Source organism: Anopheles arabiensis, chromosome 3 (genome assembly GCF_016920715.1).
Source record: "Anopheles arabiensis isolate DONGOLA chromosome 3, AaraD3, whole genome shotgun sequence".
Lineage (NCBI taxonomy): Eukaryota > Metazoa > Arthropoda > Insecta > Diptera > Culicidae > Anopheles > Anopheles arabiensis.
The window spans coordinates 49240323-49257743 of NC_053518.1; the positions used below are offsets into that span (position 1 = coordinate 49240323).

At 39.0% G+C, this 17421-nt stretch overlaps 1 long non-coding RNA gene across 1 annotated transcript; it reads left to right on the forward strand.

Moving 5' to 3' along the window:
* The first annotated feature begins 3933 nt into the window (after positions 1 to 3933).
* On the forward strand, positions 3934 to 8841 carry LOC120904206. The gene is made up of 2 exons (XR_005739717.1): positions 3934 to 6259; positions 8325 to 8841. It is a non-coding gene; the product is annotated as an uncharacterized LOC120904206 (long non-coding RNA).
* Positions 8842 to 17421: the final 8580 nt, after the last annotated feature.

Sequence of the window (17421 nt, forward strand, 5' to 3'; positions counted from 1 at the left end):
TATATTCGGCTGCCCTTATATGATCCTCAAACCCAACCTTTAATATAAACATATCCAAATCTAACGAAATCCTCTTAACTGCGTTCGAGAGGAGGATGCTCAGAATGTTCTTCGGTTTCTTATGTATGGAAGAACTCTGGAAGAGCCAAAAAAGCGTTTCTGCAAAACGCAAAACTGCCTAAACACAATTATCAAGTACAAGAATGGCGGGACGCAACTATCACATAATTATTTACTTACCTGGTGCTACAGTCTTTGCGGTCTTGTCCTGCTGCAGGAGTGGCCGATTGCATTCGTCTGCCTCAATTTGGGCCTTGTATGTTCTTTTTCTCCTTGTCGGCGGACGTTACGAGCTGGGAAAGAGGTCCTCAAAAGGTCGTCACGAGCTGAATCATCCAGTTTCATGTATATAATATGGCTAGCCTACTGGATCCTGGCGAGCTTGATATGATGCACGACATAGAGGTTACCGTACATCTCGTATAGCTCAACGCTTTATTGGCTCTTTCAGAGTTCTTCCATACATAAGGGGCCGAAGAACTTTCTGAGCATCCTCCTCTCGAAAGCAGTTAAGAGGATTTCGTTAGATTTGGATATGTGAACTATCGACTATGACAATGTGACATAGTCCGTGCTTTGCCCGCCGTGACTGATTCACAGGTAAAGGCGAATGATCAGTTGGCTGCCAGTATCCTAGCGCTCAACTCAACTTGTATGTTGTTGTCAGCTGACCTTTGAGCCGATATTTCAATTAATTTAGTTTCATTTGGTTTATTTGTCTACCTAGGGGCTAACAAGTTGCTTTCAATCTAACTATGGTTACAACAGATAATGCGAATGATAGGTGAAGACTTGGACGACTTCAAAAGTGCGTTCACCTATCCGTACATCACTCCTATGTCAGGCAATCCGAGGTACAGCTACATAAGATGGCTGCAGATCAATGATGTCTATGTCATCTAGATCTGAATTGATTTATGAAAGATAGTTCCAGAACTATCCAACATCACGCCTTCGATTGCCCTCTCTAGAGCCATGTAGAATAGCAGACAGGCAAGCTCGTTTCTCTCGCATATACCCTTGATGGTAGCAAAAGACCCTGAAGAACGTCATAGTCATTCTAACTACCCTTAAAAGATTGGTAGGGATTTTAAGATTTAACTGATTTAAACTGTTTTTTTTTTCACAACAGTTTTATCCTGGCTATGCAGCCATATGCGGCTTTGAAATCTATGAAGTCAAGTGAAGACAAGTCGATCCTGAGTAATTAGGGGAGAATATTTCATAGTTGGTACCCCTGTAATTGTGACAGTCTATTTTCCATGGGATAGATCATTGGTATCCAACCTTTGGTCCGCGGACCACTTGTGGTCGGTGGCGATAACAGACGTGGTCCGCGAAAGAATTTAGGTCCGCTGGAATAGATGATGCCAAGATTATCAAATCTCAGTAACAATTCAATGAATCATGTAATCTAGTAGCACCACTCCTTTTTTAACCAGTTCAGCTACTTCTTCGTTCAGATTACTTCTTAGATTTTACAATAAAATGATTAAAATTATCTTACTCTGTAAATGAAACAATCTGCATGATTTTTTTTAAAGTAAACAAATTAAACATAGATCGAGTTGACTGCTGCTTTTGGTAACGATTTTTGAACATCATGAAAAGAATACTTCTCTTAAAGACAGCCGGACTCATCGAATAGTAGTTGTACGATGTAACAAAATGTCTGTAATGGGTTCAAAGCTTCCGTCAAGATCGAGCCCACGATATGTAGGAATTAACTATCCAGCTATGGTCAAAACATTTAAGTCATTTATAGTCATGCTCATACAATTGCTGTGGCAGGCTTAAGCCAACTTCGTTTGTTGCATCAAGTAAGAAACATAAGGGACAACCAGGCCCGTTAGGCTGGAAACATGTTTTGTACAGCAATCTATTTTAATTGAGCATAACTAATCTGTGTTTTTTAAATTTCGTCAGATACAACAGCCATCGGTAATACTACTTTTTCTTTAGGAAAGCATGCATATTTTAACGATTTATTTACAATTTTACCCAATGCAGCCCTACTAAATTCTATGAAAGAATAATTTTTCCCTCACACGAATACAATTCTCCCTAGCTCGAATGATAATAGTTAGAGGGTCAACTTTTTGTAGGGACTCTGTTTCTGTTCCCCTTCTCGCTTCCCGTTTTTGTATGGTAATCAAATGGTGTAATATCATATGTAAACCACTTCCAACAGTTAATCCCTGCATGTCCTGGTGTTTACTCAGCATGGTAAAAAATCAACACTTCTTGTGCGTTCCTATTCCCTCTTTTTATGTATGTAAATCATACGCCTTTATAGGGATTTTTCGATACGAGTCATTACGTTTTCTTATTTTTTACCCTCCCTAGTTTCTATTATTTTGTTCTGCGGACGCCGGACTGCTCAAAAGATGCTACCTAAAAGCTGAAACCGGTACTAAATGTCTACTTGGCCGAGATAAAATATTGAATTACTTGTTGCAAGCGCTGTTTGACGGCAAATTCACCGGGAAGCCATCGACTGTAACCGCACTGCCCTCTTTATGTTATGAGAACGAATTTATTAGACTCGCACAACTAGTCACCGTTACCGCACCAAAGACCTCACAAATCACTAGAAGAGAGAAAAACAAATTCATAACTGTCCGGGTGAAAAGTGTTGCTACTGTAATAAATTATTAAAATTATCTCTTGATGTACTTTTAATGCAAATTATCAAACTAAATACGATAAATGCTTCCCGCGAATGACACTAATGATCGGCTCGTTAGGAAATATACCACATACAATTGTGGTTACAAGAAGTTGCATATATTACTTTTTATGATTTACAATCCATGCATAAAGGGGCCCTTTGTTTTATATCATGAACGCATTAACGCTAAACGTGAAAGTTCTAACATTGCAGGGTAATATAAGCGAAAAACTCACAAAAACGATATCGATACTCCAAAAGTTTAAGTTGTTGGTGTTTCAGTGCTTTCTCGTCCGCTTCTTCAGTTTGAACTATTTTGACGCATAACATGAGCATTACAGCTGTTCAATGAGCTTTGCCAAGACACATCATTTGCATCAAAGTATAGCGTTCGCTACACGGCACACATACACAGACAATCGATAAACTGAACTTAATTAACGCTTTGCAGTGCAGAAATCATAAATAATGCTTCAAAATGAATGATAGCAGCCGTGGTTACAAATTACTTACAATAGCACTTCCAAAACCAGTCCAGCGCCACATGCATTAAACATACGGCAATGTGTGTGTCTGTTTATGTGTTTGTACCACGCGAAGCAGTTCATTCCGCAGTCCCCTTTTGGTCAACCCTCACTCTTGCCTGAGTGCATGCAATATCGCCGAAGGTTGCTAATTTGCATAGACCATTTTCGTTCGCCCAACAGCAAATGACACATTACAACGCTTCATACAAATTTCCACTTAGGGTCTGCCGGTGTGCCGGTCTCACTTAAACATAGTTATAAAAGTTGTTCGGCTAACAACCATATTGATTAATGATCCTCCCGATGAACATTGTTGTCGTCATTCGTAAAGTGGTGTGCTTGTGGCAAGAAAACGACCAGTTTGCAGTCGCGCACCGCGACGCACATCCGATCCGTTCCCGGCCTGCTCAGAGACTTAGCTCACACTAAGGCGGCCGCGTTTGTGTGCGCATAAATTTATCGCTCATGAAGGCTATGTAATGTCACACTCATTAATACGCAGCCCGTTCTCCCGGTGCGCAACAACAACAGGTGAGTAAATTAGCAAATAGTTTATGTACATTCGCTCCTCCTTCTCCTCCTCCTTCTCTTGTAAAGCTTCTCAGTTCTGCACCACTCCACATGGTTGCGTTTTATCCCGGTTGTGGTTCGAACCGGTACCCGCGTATGGTGATGGTGCAAGTCGAGAGTATGAAAAATATCTTGCATCTCACCGTCATGCTTCGCTGTGTTTGAGCATTGAGTGCGCTTTACGTTGCGATGTCTAGAGTTTGCTTTTGCACTTACTTGTGTCTGTGGTGCTGTTTAGTTATGCATACAGTGCATGATTAAAGGCATTCTTCATGCGGCTAGTCATGTCATGTTTCTGTGTTGTGCGCGAACACGATAAACGTGTCGGTGCAAGGATATCGCGATAAAGTGACTCGGCTGCCTCACTACTGCTGCTACACTACGAACGACTCGCTCCAGCGCGGATGGCCACCGGGGGTTTCATTAGGTTCGGCCTGCTTCACTTCGTAGTCGTGTCACTGAAAAGAATTAACGGCTGTCAGAGCTGTCAGTTTGCTGCCCATTCTGTTGGAGCCGCTAAACGCTGAGGCGCTGTTACCCTTCCTTTCCGAGCGGGAAGCCCCAGTCGCGCCGTGTGCGCAGCGAGCGGGGGCACAATTTACATCCAATCATGGGCTTCCTCCACAAATCACACGTGTATTTGCAGCACGCAACCGGGAGTAATGAAGATATACATCGACAGGTCGTCCGTGCTCATGGTCAGTGCGTCGTAGAGCGATCGATCGTACAATCGAAACAGATCGTTCATCGTTAGTCGCCGATAAAAAGAAACTAAAGCTAATATTCCCATCGGTTCGCCGCTAACAGGCGCCAATGAACATTTGCCGGAGAAGCGGGGGAGCGATCTCGCGATCGTGGAAGAACAGATCGTGTCCAACGATCAGCGAGCACGTCGGCGAAGCACGAACCAGTGTCTTCTTGCCTGCGGTGTGTTTGAGGCCGGTGTTTTTAATCGGTTTTTCGATTTCACTTAACTAAGAATGATCGCGGCGGCGATTAAGCGCTGTCCGTGCGCGCCGATCCAACAAACGAGCGAGAGTCATAAATTATGCGAATGAAGTTACAAAAGAGTAACAACCATAGATTATCTTAACCGGCCAACGCTCATCGCCATCGACCGTATCTTGAAGGTTTCCCCATAATAAACCACGTCCATAGCACCAACCAACCTTCTCGTTCAAAACCGACGACTTCGGTTCCTTCACTTAGTGGCGGTAAACGCGATCGCTGATCGCTCCATTCAACGTTGGCATCGGCATCATCATGCCCGCCCCGTCGGGCAGAGTACCTTTTTAATGTATTCAACACAAACATATAAATTAATTTATACTAATTAAAACCGTTATTAAAGCGAATGAAGTTTCTATTTTGTAGTTCCTACAGCGCAGCAGCATCAGCAGCCGATCACAGCGGACACGAATGAACAGAAGGAATCCCATCAACAACGGAGAGGTAAAAAATCGTCAGCAGTAGTACAACTAATAAGAACTCTCACCTCGCCCTTGCCGGATGCCGTGTGGTTTCAACCGACGGGACAGAGTGAGAAATAAAAGAAAAACAACGTAGCGGAATAAAAAAAACTGTCGATAAAATTTACGATACACCATAAAATACAAATATTTCACGTAATTTGATATTTCTCCAAGTTCATCTATAAACGTAATGAGGCAATTAATTATTCCTGTTTTATTGGGGAATATATTTTATTTTGTCATAAATAAAGACACGCTGCTGAGCTAAACGAGCCACAGCGAGCATTCATTTTCTGATGTTGCTGCTGCTGTTGCGGTGGTTGCTGCTGTTGCTGCTGCTGCTGCTGTTGCTCCTGCTCTTGCTAGTGGAAGTTTGTACGTGTGTTCCTTGGTGTTGCTTTTGTACGTGTGATGTGTTAGTAAGAAACGGTGCACAGCCAGACGGAGCAGGATAGCAGTACGAAACACGGTGCACGTGAGTAGGAGAGTGCTTCGTGAAAAAAAAACTTGATCTTCAACCAGCTACAATCGGCCCAGTGGGAGTTATGTTTATATAGTTAACAGTGAGAAGCAAAGCGAAGCGATGGAAGGCACAAAAAAACACGTAAATGAGCGACGATGAAACGATTGGAATGGCCCCAACCGGGGCCAAGACGATAAACTTAAGCAGCAGAAAAGGAGCGACCATTTCGACGGAAATTGCTGTTTCCAGCTAATAAAACCCACCGCAAACTCGGGTCTGATGAAAACGAAACGGCATCTCCTGCTCGTAGCAAACTGCGGTGCTAAGAGCGGTATGGTAGCTGCTGCTGCTATGAACGGGTTGCGTTCGTGGGTGCGACATCGTGCGTGCTGTGCGGAACTACACAATCGTACAAATATTGACACTATTCGCACCGAGGGTGTTCTTGACAATTCATTCAACAAACGCACCATGGTTTGTGAGAGCGGTTACAATTGTAAGCATAAGGATTTATCACTTGTTAACTAAATCGGCTTTGTTGTACAAATCGGTTCCAAAAAATGCCCGTAACAGTAAATTTTTGCTTCGTATCGTGTTTCGAATATTCTACATGATTTAATTTCGAAAGAAGTACTTAGCTTTGCTTGATTACAGGACTATGCAATATAATTTTGGGAGTGTTCCTTAACTTAAAAGTGCGTGTGAAGGTTTTATAACGACAACACCATTCCAAGATTAGACTTAAATCCAAATATTTTCTCTAAAGAAAACTGTATTAGAACTCATTCCGTTCCTGAAGTTCATCTCTATTCCTTACCTTACGAGGAACGAGGAACTTATCCTGACTCCATACCAGTCTTGGAATTGATGCTGAATCCTTACTGGTTCTGGAAGCGCACCAAACATCACACCGTTTCTGAAATTTACCCCTTACTCATGTCAGTACTAAAACTTTACCTATGAACCGCCTTTGGAACCGATATCGAACACATACCTGATCTCATTGTGTTCCTGGATCTGCTCCTAAATCCATGTGGCTTCTAAAACTGTTTACTCTCTTTAATCTGCTCCAAATTCAGTTCCTGTATCTGTCTCAGTCATGAAAGTTTCACTAATTTCCCTTTCAACCTTTCACTAAGAATAAATTTCACTTTTATTGTCTATGCTGGTATCATAACCAATCATTATCCCAGTATTAAGGCTAATACGCTCATAGTCTATATAAAACGAACATTTGAAAAATCTCAGTATCGGTTATACCAGGCAATATTTCTAAGATAAACCGATGTGTTGCAAAACCAAAATTTGATTTACTAAGGCCCAGATCTATCAATATGTTGCAGCAACATTTGTTTCGATTCGATTTAGAAATCGTCAAACTATCAAATTCGTGTTGCGGTAACAATTTGATGAACATTAAACACAAATCGATTTCTGTCATGTTTATATCTTGTTGACATTTTTTTAAATGCTTTTAAAAGCCAAAATGGACACAAAATAACCCTGACTTAATTTAAAGTCATTTTTGTAGGCTAATATGTCCACAGTTGTTTAAAAAAATAGAAAATTTAAACCAAATCGGTAAATTTATAATGTTTTAATCATTTAAAAAAGTGTCCCGCCTAGCATTCAAACATAAAGTTTTTTTTTTTGTTTTTTTTTTTAGTCAATCCTACGTATGGCGGCATGGTCTATTTGGGGATTGAACCCATGACGGACATGTTGTTAAGTCGTACGAGTTGACGACTGTACTACGAAACCGGCTACATAAACATAAAGTATGCCCACTAAAAAACGTCCAACTGTTGAATTTTCTCTGTATCTTCGTTTTCAAAAACCAACATATCTTCCACCCCGGCACGGTTAGTGTAAAACTCCCTAGTGACGCTCACATTGATGAAACACATGCCAAAGATGAAGGAATCAAAGGAGGCTGTGCCTGAGAGAGATCGATCTCGCGCACACGGTTGCAGTTACGGTTGACAGGACGAATGAATAAGCACTTTGATGGCCCATCGCACGATAATACATTATAGCGGATACAGAAGAATGGCTCTGTCGATGGCGGTACTTTATTGGTAGGAAAAATGATAGTCGCTCATTAATCTTCGTTTGTGTCGGGAAAGAGTCAGTGACAGGAATCCAATTGCTGTTCGTTTTGGTGACATCGTACCGACGTTCGGTCGTTCGTGCATGTCACATCAGCGCCACTAGAGAGGTTGTTATGGAGGTGCTTTGGTTCGCTGCGATCAGTGATTTGCGCTAATTGAGTTGAAATTTTCAATGCAGGAAAAGTGACTTTTTACATGACTACAATATGTGAATTATACTAGTTATAGCTTACAGTTTAATACAGATTAGCTAATTTCAAGCTGGCATTAAATATCTACGATTATGTATAATAACTACCTTTTAGATTTGTTTTTTTTCTATACTGTATATTGTTAACATTTCCAAAACTCCCTAAACGGTCCGTGATGTACAATGAAGTTAAATTTAGTTTCCTCCTCTTTGCGACCCATTATGCTTAATCACAATTGATTAATTTCAATTTTATACAGCTCATCAAAATAGAACATTTTACACACATTTATCATCGCCACAGAGCGTGGAGAGAACTCCGTCATGGGCGACATGTCCGAGAGACTGGTGCCAACTGGTTAAATTAACTATTATATTTCACTCCGCTGGAGGTCGCCGCAACAACGTTCACCCAACGAGATGTTACACTCCGTGAGAACGCTAAAAAAAGCTGACAGCTTCTTCAACTACCCACATTACTACCATAACAACGTGATTTAGCGCAGTGCAAGTAACGGGAGCGAACAAATCGGCACGCCTGTGAATAGTGGATGAGTTATCATTATTTGTCCCATGACAGTTCCTTCACAGCACTGTCAATGACGAACGCTGGAATCTGATGCGCCTTCAAGCCCCAGGAATGTCCATCTTCGCTACCGTGCACGGCCCGCGGTGGGTAGGAAGATAAGCCAATGGTGATTGGGTGTAATGAAATTCAGTTGGCAGTAGTTAGTATTGACGTGACTGGAATAAATTGTATACCAAACGATACTGACATTAATGCATTAGTTACGCGCTGCGCATCGTTGAAATGGTGGTAAGTAATGTCCCAAGCACTGTTCAAACGATATTTTAACGAAAAACATTTCTGTTCCGTTTACGGTGGTAACGGTATCACAGGTGATTTTGTGACACGCTGAAATCAAGATAACGAGATGTTTGCAAATATAGATATGTTTTAGATATACCCGCTCAAAGAGTAAAATAAGTAAGGTACAGTTTTAAAATAGTTTTACGTGTATGGTTCATTAGATGCAAAGCAATATCCGTGTATCTATTTTATTCTTTAGACATCTACTGCATCCTCATTGATTGGACACTGTTTGCACTTAGCTAAAATATTTCAATAAAAATTTAAATCAATACGCATATTTAAAAGAATGTTCAAACTCTTCTTACTCTTTGCATTTAAGAGTTTTCATATAGGCTTTTATATTTGGTGTTCATAAATGTTGGCATTATATTTAAAGATTCGCGAACATTGTTAAAATGTGATAAAATAAAGAAGATGTTTGTCAATATCATTAAAGCTTCTTCTTTTTATTTAGTGCAAACCCCTTTGTCGATCTAGTCCAATAAACGACGAACTACTGCTCGCTAGCCTAATCTTTTGGTTGTAATTGTTTATATTTTGGATTAAAATATCCATTGTTCTTTGTTAAATATTGTATTTGCATTTCGTTCTGAGTTTCGGCAAACTATGAGGTAATTGCCTGATTTTCAACTGTTTTAATTAAACGTAAAACGAAAGAATGAATGAACAGCGCACGAAAGTTTCGTTAATAAAGTTATCTAAATAATATAAATAATATAAACACTACGTGGAAGCTTCCTCGGTTGTTCTATCAGAAGCAAAATACCGTTAAAAAAAAGTAATTTTAAAGAATTTTTGTAGTAACTTGCGTTTTTTTACTATTGATAATAATTTAACGGTGAATTCCAAGCTGAATTAGCTTGACTCTTTAGAGCAGAGATGTCAAACTGTTGGTCCAAAATTTCTTTGGATTTCTGCTTCTACGGTGCTTGTCAGTCAATTCCGGATACCTGAACTAGGAAGAGATTTACAGCTTCGCAAATGTCTCTATTAATTATCAGACCTTGAGCATCATCATAAAACTTATTGGTGTGATCCTTTAGCTTATATCTATGCATGTATGCACAAAAAAGATAAGAGTTCAAAAAACTTTTCTAGTTATAAAACTAAACCAAAATTGCTAAAATTGAGCAATGAATTCCGAACACATTGTTCTTTTGTAGTGAAACGGTTACAAAAGTAATGGAAATTCTTTTTATCTTAAAGTAATCCCTTTTCAGTGAATACATTGTTTTGTTAACTTAAAAATATTTGTAGAACATTTTTTTTAAAGAAACAGCTGACATGTTAGCTTCAATTTCATAAAATATCGTAATTTTCTGGAATCAACTGACACATGTGTGTGGTTTTGGAACAATACTTTTTTATTTCAATTTAAAGCAATTGATCTTTCGTACTTGGTGACAAAACGAGCAATTTCTGTAAGAAAGAGACTTCGAAAAATTAGCAATCGCTCAACCAACATGAATGAAAAAAGCTCTGACTCTTTTTTGGCATATTGTTTTGGGAAAGTATCAGATTGGACCCCTTCTTAGGCACGGTTGCTGCTTAGAAAATTTTATTTCTTCAAAACGTTTACAATTCAGCTGAAAATAGATGTCAGCACAAACACGTGTTACTTTTCATTAAATGGCACGAACGATTTCAAGCTTTCCATGAGACAGCACCTAGGTGACTAGATAGACTACAGATGAACTTATAGCTCTGATTTAAATCGCCATAATAAAAGAGGATTTCAATGGTGATTGGTGGGAAGAAAGTTTCTAACGTACGTAAATGCTGTTCACAAACAACACTAGCTCAAAAATATTGATATATTAAATCATACACATATGTACATAAAATTTACTATTCTGCCATGCAGAAACCAAACTACTTGCATTGCCCATTATTGTCATTATTTTTTCGCACTTTATCTTGTAAGCTAGCTCATTTTTTTTTTTCAAATATTAGAGGCATATGGTTAAATGAAAATAATGTCCTACAATCGTCTTTTAGTAATTCATTTTTTAGATCATATAAAAATAATTTTGCATTACTGTTTTTACTGTCAAAAACTTTATTTTAGTTACATCTATATAAAAAGATAGGAACTGCTAACGATTCGATTTTGCATCATATAAAAACCCAGTTGCGAGTCGTACTATTATTTTAAGCAACATTTTGGCCCGCGTGATCAAATGAGTTTGACATCACTGACTGTTGGTTGACTATACCGTTCCCGCTAGTAACAAGTAGCTGATTATTAGATTAAAATAAAATCTAAAGGTAGAAGCACCTTGTACAAATAACCAGCTATGAGTTAAGGATCAAGTAAATTGTTATAGTTAATATAAATTGTATGAACGAATTTATAAAAATAATCTACTTTAGAGTAAATAGCTAAAATTAACTATCGAATATAAGTATATTAGTAGCTGGTTATCGGACAGAAGTTTAGTTAGTTGCATAGTTTAGTTGTTTTTATCAGATATAATCAAATATTTACGGTTGTATTGTGCACTCATTCTCGTTTTTAAATTTCAATTTTCAAATTATGTCAGCTAAAATGTTGACCTTCCTCAAACGTTGCTCGAACCGGCACACATTCGATCACAGTACATTATTGTTTACTTTCACTGTTCACCCAACTGTTTGTTATAAATTTTGTATGAATACCACGCAACATTAATATTTTGCCTTAAGGTTCAGCTTAGGCACTTATAAATACCATACAAAAATGCTCCTGGTTGATTTCCTGCAGTATGCAACCAACATTTAATAACATAACTTTTTCGATATCCTCCGAGATATTAGTGATGAGAAGTCCGTCCTAAACCTGTTCCTAATGCCATTATATCGTACAGAGCATACAATAAGCTCTAACACATTGTAAATGATAAACTACAAGCAGCTTAAGAAGAATGTTCTCTTACAACTGATGAGTAGACCAATTGAAATACTTACAGGGTTTCCCAACTCACTTTAGAATGTAAACATTCTTATTCACCACGTGTAAGATGTTAATCCATATCAATCTGACATTTTATTTCCATCACAATAACAGCGTTTGAAAAACATCTTGGATGTGGTGAACAATGATGTGCACATTCGAAAGTGACTTGTAAAACCCTGCATGACCAGTATAAATATTCTGTTCCAACTGTTTTAATTGTAGATTGTTATTTAACATTGAAGTGGAGTCTAGTTTGTGTTTCTAAACATTTCTGAATTATTATGAATTATTATTTTTCTTATTATTATTATTCTTATAATTATTATAAAGTTGTTCGTAGTGATGTCGATCTCACTCTTTTACAAATTTGGAGTTTACAGAATAATACTTGCTCGTCAATTACATGACACATTTTACAGTGTGCTCTCGCGTTATTCATGTGGTTTGTGATTTGAGAGAGTATTTATTAAGAAATTACATAAATCCATTCATAAGGCTTGTGTGTTTATTGTTTGGTTCATCTGCCTGAGTTATACTATTTTGTATTTGTTAAGATGAATTGTGTTTTAGTCTTGGTTTTTACATGCATTTTACTTTTTTATCCCTTATAGTTTAATTGTCATATTTTTAGCCAATTCTTTTTCGATATTCTATTTTTACTCAAATTCTACCAGTAGCTAGACACATCCAATAATGGAGCTCATAAATTTTACCGCGCACTGACAACAAACGCTAGAAATTTTCATCCACACTGGAACGCTGGAAATTTTCATCGCTTCTTGCACACAGGTCGCGGAAACCATTATGATTATACTCATATACTTTCTTTGTGTTTTCACAACTTTAATCTTTGTCAGCAGCTTAATACTATACCCGATCTTTCTCTATTTCATACTCTTCGCTAATGTAATGCCTTAACTATACAACACCAAAGCAAACGGCAACCAGTTGGCACGGGTGGAGATATAAATTTTCCTACGGGTGGCTTATGGACGACAATAAATTCAAATTACTCGTCAACCGTTGTCCAGCGCTGCGTCGGCTAGACGCGTCCATTTGTCCACGACACTGCCAGCATGGATCGTGATTTTTGGGCGACAGAACGACACACCTTCACTAACGGGGAATATCGCTCCCCTTATTCTTAGATCGTTCTGCTGTACGTATGGGCGAAAAAGTTTGTCCCTACTTTCCTTAGTCATAAATAACGTATAGTAGCCAAATGCTGCGTCCTGTAAGTGTCACATTAGAAGGCTTTCTTTTGCTTGTTTAAGGGTGTCATTCACAAAACTACCGCAATAAATGTCACTTTTGCGATTTATGTCGTAAGCCAGAGTCAGTGAAAAACAGAACGTTTTTGACATCACAATTCACCGCGTGTTCTATACTTCCACTTTCACATTCTCTAATTAAAAAAAGCGATTCTTGCTTCATTACTTGCGAAAAACAGCAAACAAATATGATCAAATACATAAAAACAACACATTTGAACGAAACCCTTAACATATTTTTTATGTACAAAATTAAATTTTTGTGAAACAAAGGCATTTTGATAATTGCTGTTTTCGAAAACTGTGGCAATTGATGGCAGATAAATCAAACTTTTTTGTTGGGTGTCGAGTGGAAATAATCTTTACCGCACAAAGTACTTCAAATCGATAAATATTGCGATCGTCACACATTTCATTCCGTATCCCCACCGTTGGGCACATAACTCCAAAATGGGTCAGCAAAAAAACACATAGCACTTTGGCATGAGTACAGCCACTCTCACCACCCTACCATGCTAAGTACCGAAGTGGCGACTGTGCCTTCGCATGAAATTTATCGCTCCAAATGATGTATGATTATTATCAGATGGTTCCGTACGAATGGCTCGACTTTAATGGTATCATTTTAATTTATGTTTTTATTATGGTTCCACATTTTATGGCAGGCCATTTTTCAACGCAAAACTACCATTAACTCGAACCCTACCCGTATCCCGGCTCTTTTAAGCATAAATAACGAGGGCACAATTTCATAGTTCTGGATACTTTATGTAGCGTGCGGCGCGTTACTGTAATAATGCACAATTTCATACATCGCAACATTCAATCGACAGAATAATTTGGCCAGCATTTGCTGCGAGCAAGTTCCAAGCAGCGTCTAGCGATGAAATGCCATCCCTGGTGTGGTAATTTTTACTGTTCTGCTGTTGGTTGGCGGGGGATGTGGGTAACCTGTACCATATTTTACGCGACGTTACCGGGCACCGACAGCGTGCAGGGCACCGAGAAAGCGCGCCAAAACTCTCATACGAAGCGGCCATAACAAGCGGCAAAACCATCATGGCGTCCGGAGCAGCGAATGCGCAGTTTCCGCAAGCATGTTTCGTGATCCCGAAAGCCACACGATCTCACTACCACAGTGATAGAAACCGATGGAGCATGTGTGGTGGCTGAGAGAAAGGCTGAGACAACTGAGAAAACACCTACTAGCAAATGCACTTGGACGGGTGGCTCTCGCGACAAAGCTGAACCTGACGCCCAGTGTTGTTTACCTGACATCGGCAGCTGTTTTTATTTGATTTTCACTAGTGGTCGCCAAACTTTCTCATCGTTCAAAGCTGTGATTAACTTACGGACTTCACGGACCATCTAAGTATTTTGTGTTATTGAATAGCAAGCACTCATGTGAACAAATTTACGTACAATATTCGCCCAATACCAGAAGTATTAATGGTTCATTTGCCTAAAACTAACACGTGTGACAATTATGAGCAATTATTATAAACTACAGTTGGAGCAATTTGGCGCGCACACACATAAAATTAACCATATCATAACTACAACAGCTAACTAAGCGACAATAATAACGAAGGAACTGAACAAAGCGGAACGGCAAAACCATAGAAACAAAACGCCATCGCATAACCGTGCAAAAAGCAATATAATGGTTTAATTTGCATAACTTTAACAAAATGTAGATTTATGTCCTCTAAAGTGATATAAATCTAGCTCAGGGGATTATATGGCAGTGATTTATATAGTTTTTATTCAGTTCAGCACGTTTTTCCTTCGCTCTCTGGCTCTGGCTCTGCTCGGTCGCTCGGGTGTCTGGGTGTGAAACTTGATGAAAACGAAAGCACCACAATTGTGAAGCAGAAAGAGAGCAGGAACACCGAAATTCCTGGTAGCGGGATAAGGAGCACCAGGAAAACTCAAACAGAGACACGAAAAGAACACGAGAGATATGCAGAGAGTGGTGTCCTAGCTCAACTGTTTTTGGATGGTGAAAAAGGGGAACGAAACCAGAACCTTTTTGCGCTATGAATGAATGTGCCACCGTGATTACAGCTGTATCATAAATCTTTGCAAGCACTCGGCCCGCGGCCAGTCCTACGATGTTCAAACGGCACCGGTATCCCATTATTGTTGTTGGGCTAGCTATTGGCTGCGGTCATTTCAGTGTTCAGTGCGTCCGTTTTTGTTTTGATATCCAACCGCATTAGGCAACAAACCCATTTTTTTAAAGCAAACTCTAGCTATCTCGTACCGAGGTGGCGTTGTTTGTCACAAGCACAAACTGTCTCAGATGTCGCAATCATCTTGTCAGCGTTTTAAGGCGTTTTTTTACAGCTTAACTTCACATACCATTTAACACATGCGACAATGTGTTTGAATTAAAGAAAATGGTTTCATTTGTGCCACTATCATTACATACAGTAATATTATTAGCTTCATTATTTTGTTTCATAGTGAAAATTGAATGACAGCGGGAATTGGTGAAAAAATATAATTATGTTACTATTTGAATAAGAATGTCCTATTCTATTATTTTATGCAGGTATCTATTGTTATAAATTTTTGTGTTTTTGTAACATATTACCAAAATAAATACATTTTATTACTACGATTTATAACTTATCATTGTGTAAGTATGGTTATGAAATGAATTGATAATATTTTATAATACTAAAACAATATACATACAATACATACAGCATACAATCTATCCATGTGCATTTTCTTACTAAATGATGCTTGAATAGTACTATGCTAGTTTTTATGAGTTGTTTAGCTGACTATGTTGCTTCGGTAAGGAAACTTCTACATAAATAATTTAGATGATTCATTATCAATCATTCGGCATTCAATGTTTTACGCTATTGTCCACAGGTATCAACAATTAATCAAACACACTTATATTAAATTCTACCACTATACGTTATACATCCTGAAAAGGCAATCGACTGGAAGGCTTTATATTTGCTACTACAATTTTCGTTAATTATACCATCCTTTACATGAGTCGTTTTCAGTACAATCAGCCCTATAGTATAATACATTGCACCCGGGTGGCTGCCGCGATGCTTACACCATTACGCTTACATCATTCAAATTAATGCACAAATTGTCGAAACGAGGATGCAGCTTTCAAAACATAATCAGTAACTAACTTGTCAGACATATTGTTATCAGTTTTCAGGACTGTGTCATGTACATATTGTTATCGCTATGTTTCGTTATGACAAACATTAATTATGCACCCCCAGAATCGTTAACGAAGGGAAAGAAAAGAAGAAATGAATGGTGAAGCAAAAAAGCGCAAACCAAGCCGACTGAAGCCGACTGAACCGTATGGAGCGAAGAAAAATTTTAACGAGCAACAATAATTTATACATTCTACACTACCCAAGCGGTGCCTGCGTATAGTGGCGTACAGCATCCATCTATTCATCCATCCATCCGTCCAGACAGCGATCCGTTTGTTCGTCCGTCCGCCAGTTCCTTGTGCACGCTAGCTTTTCCGGTTTTGTGATGAATGATAACAAATGATTCTAAACTAAACGTGTTGAAGCTGTCTCATAAATCACTTGAATGACGAGTGACGGCTGGTCCGACAGGGGAAAACGGATGGATTCATCTTTTATTTCACGCAACCCATGGGAAGGGATTGCAATTGTGCAAAACAAAACAAAAAATATCCTGTGTCGTGCGATGGCGTACGAATAATGTCTAGAAGAGCAGCAGGATCAGGCATGAAAAAAGGGTTTTTTTTATTTGTCACACCACTCTATTAAAGGAGTGTGTTGTGCTCGTGTACAAGGGCAATATTGCAGGCTGGTAACATTGGTGCACAGGTATTAGGACAGGTGATTTTAAAAACAACTAAGGCAATGCCCCAACATCCTCGGCATGGTACCGAGAACTGCTGCTGAAATCAAAGCAACAGTCCGCCGTTCGATTAGGAGCACTCAAATGGCGCAACATTAGCATGGAATTAAGTCGCACCGGCTAAGTATCACCGACCGGGCCACAAAAGCCAATTCGAAGTTAAATTATTGCCTATTAATAATGTGTTTCACTGACCATCATCAGCCGAATGTCTGCGGTTTCGCGGCGGATGCTGGCCGGCTAAGAGGATTAAATAAATTTCGTAATCACTAGCTTCGTCCGCTAATATATGAACCATAAATTACTAGATATACTCCGGCGGCGAGTGGAGCTCACGTCTCTCCGCGTAACTGGATGAGTGCCTGAAGATCGATTAATTTTACAAATCA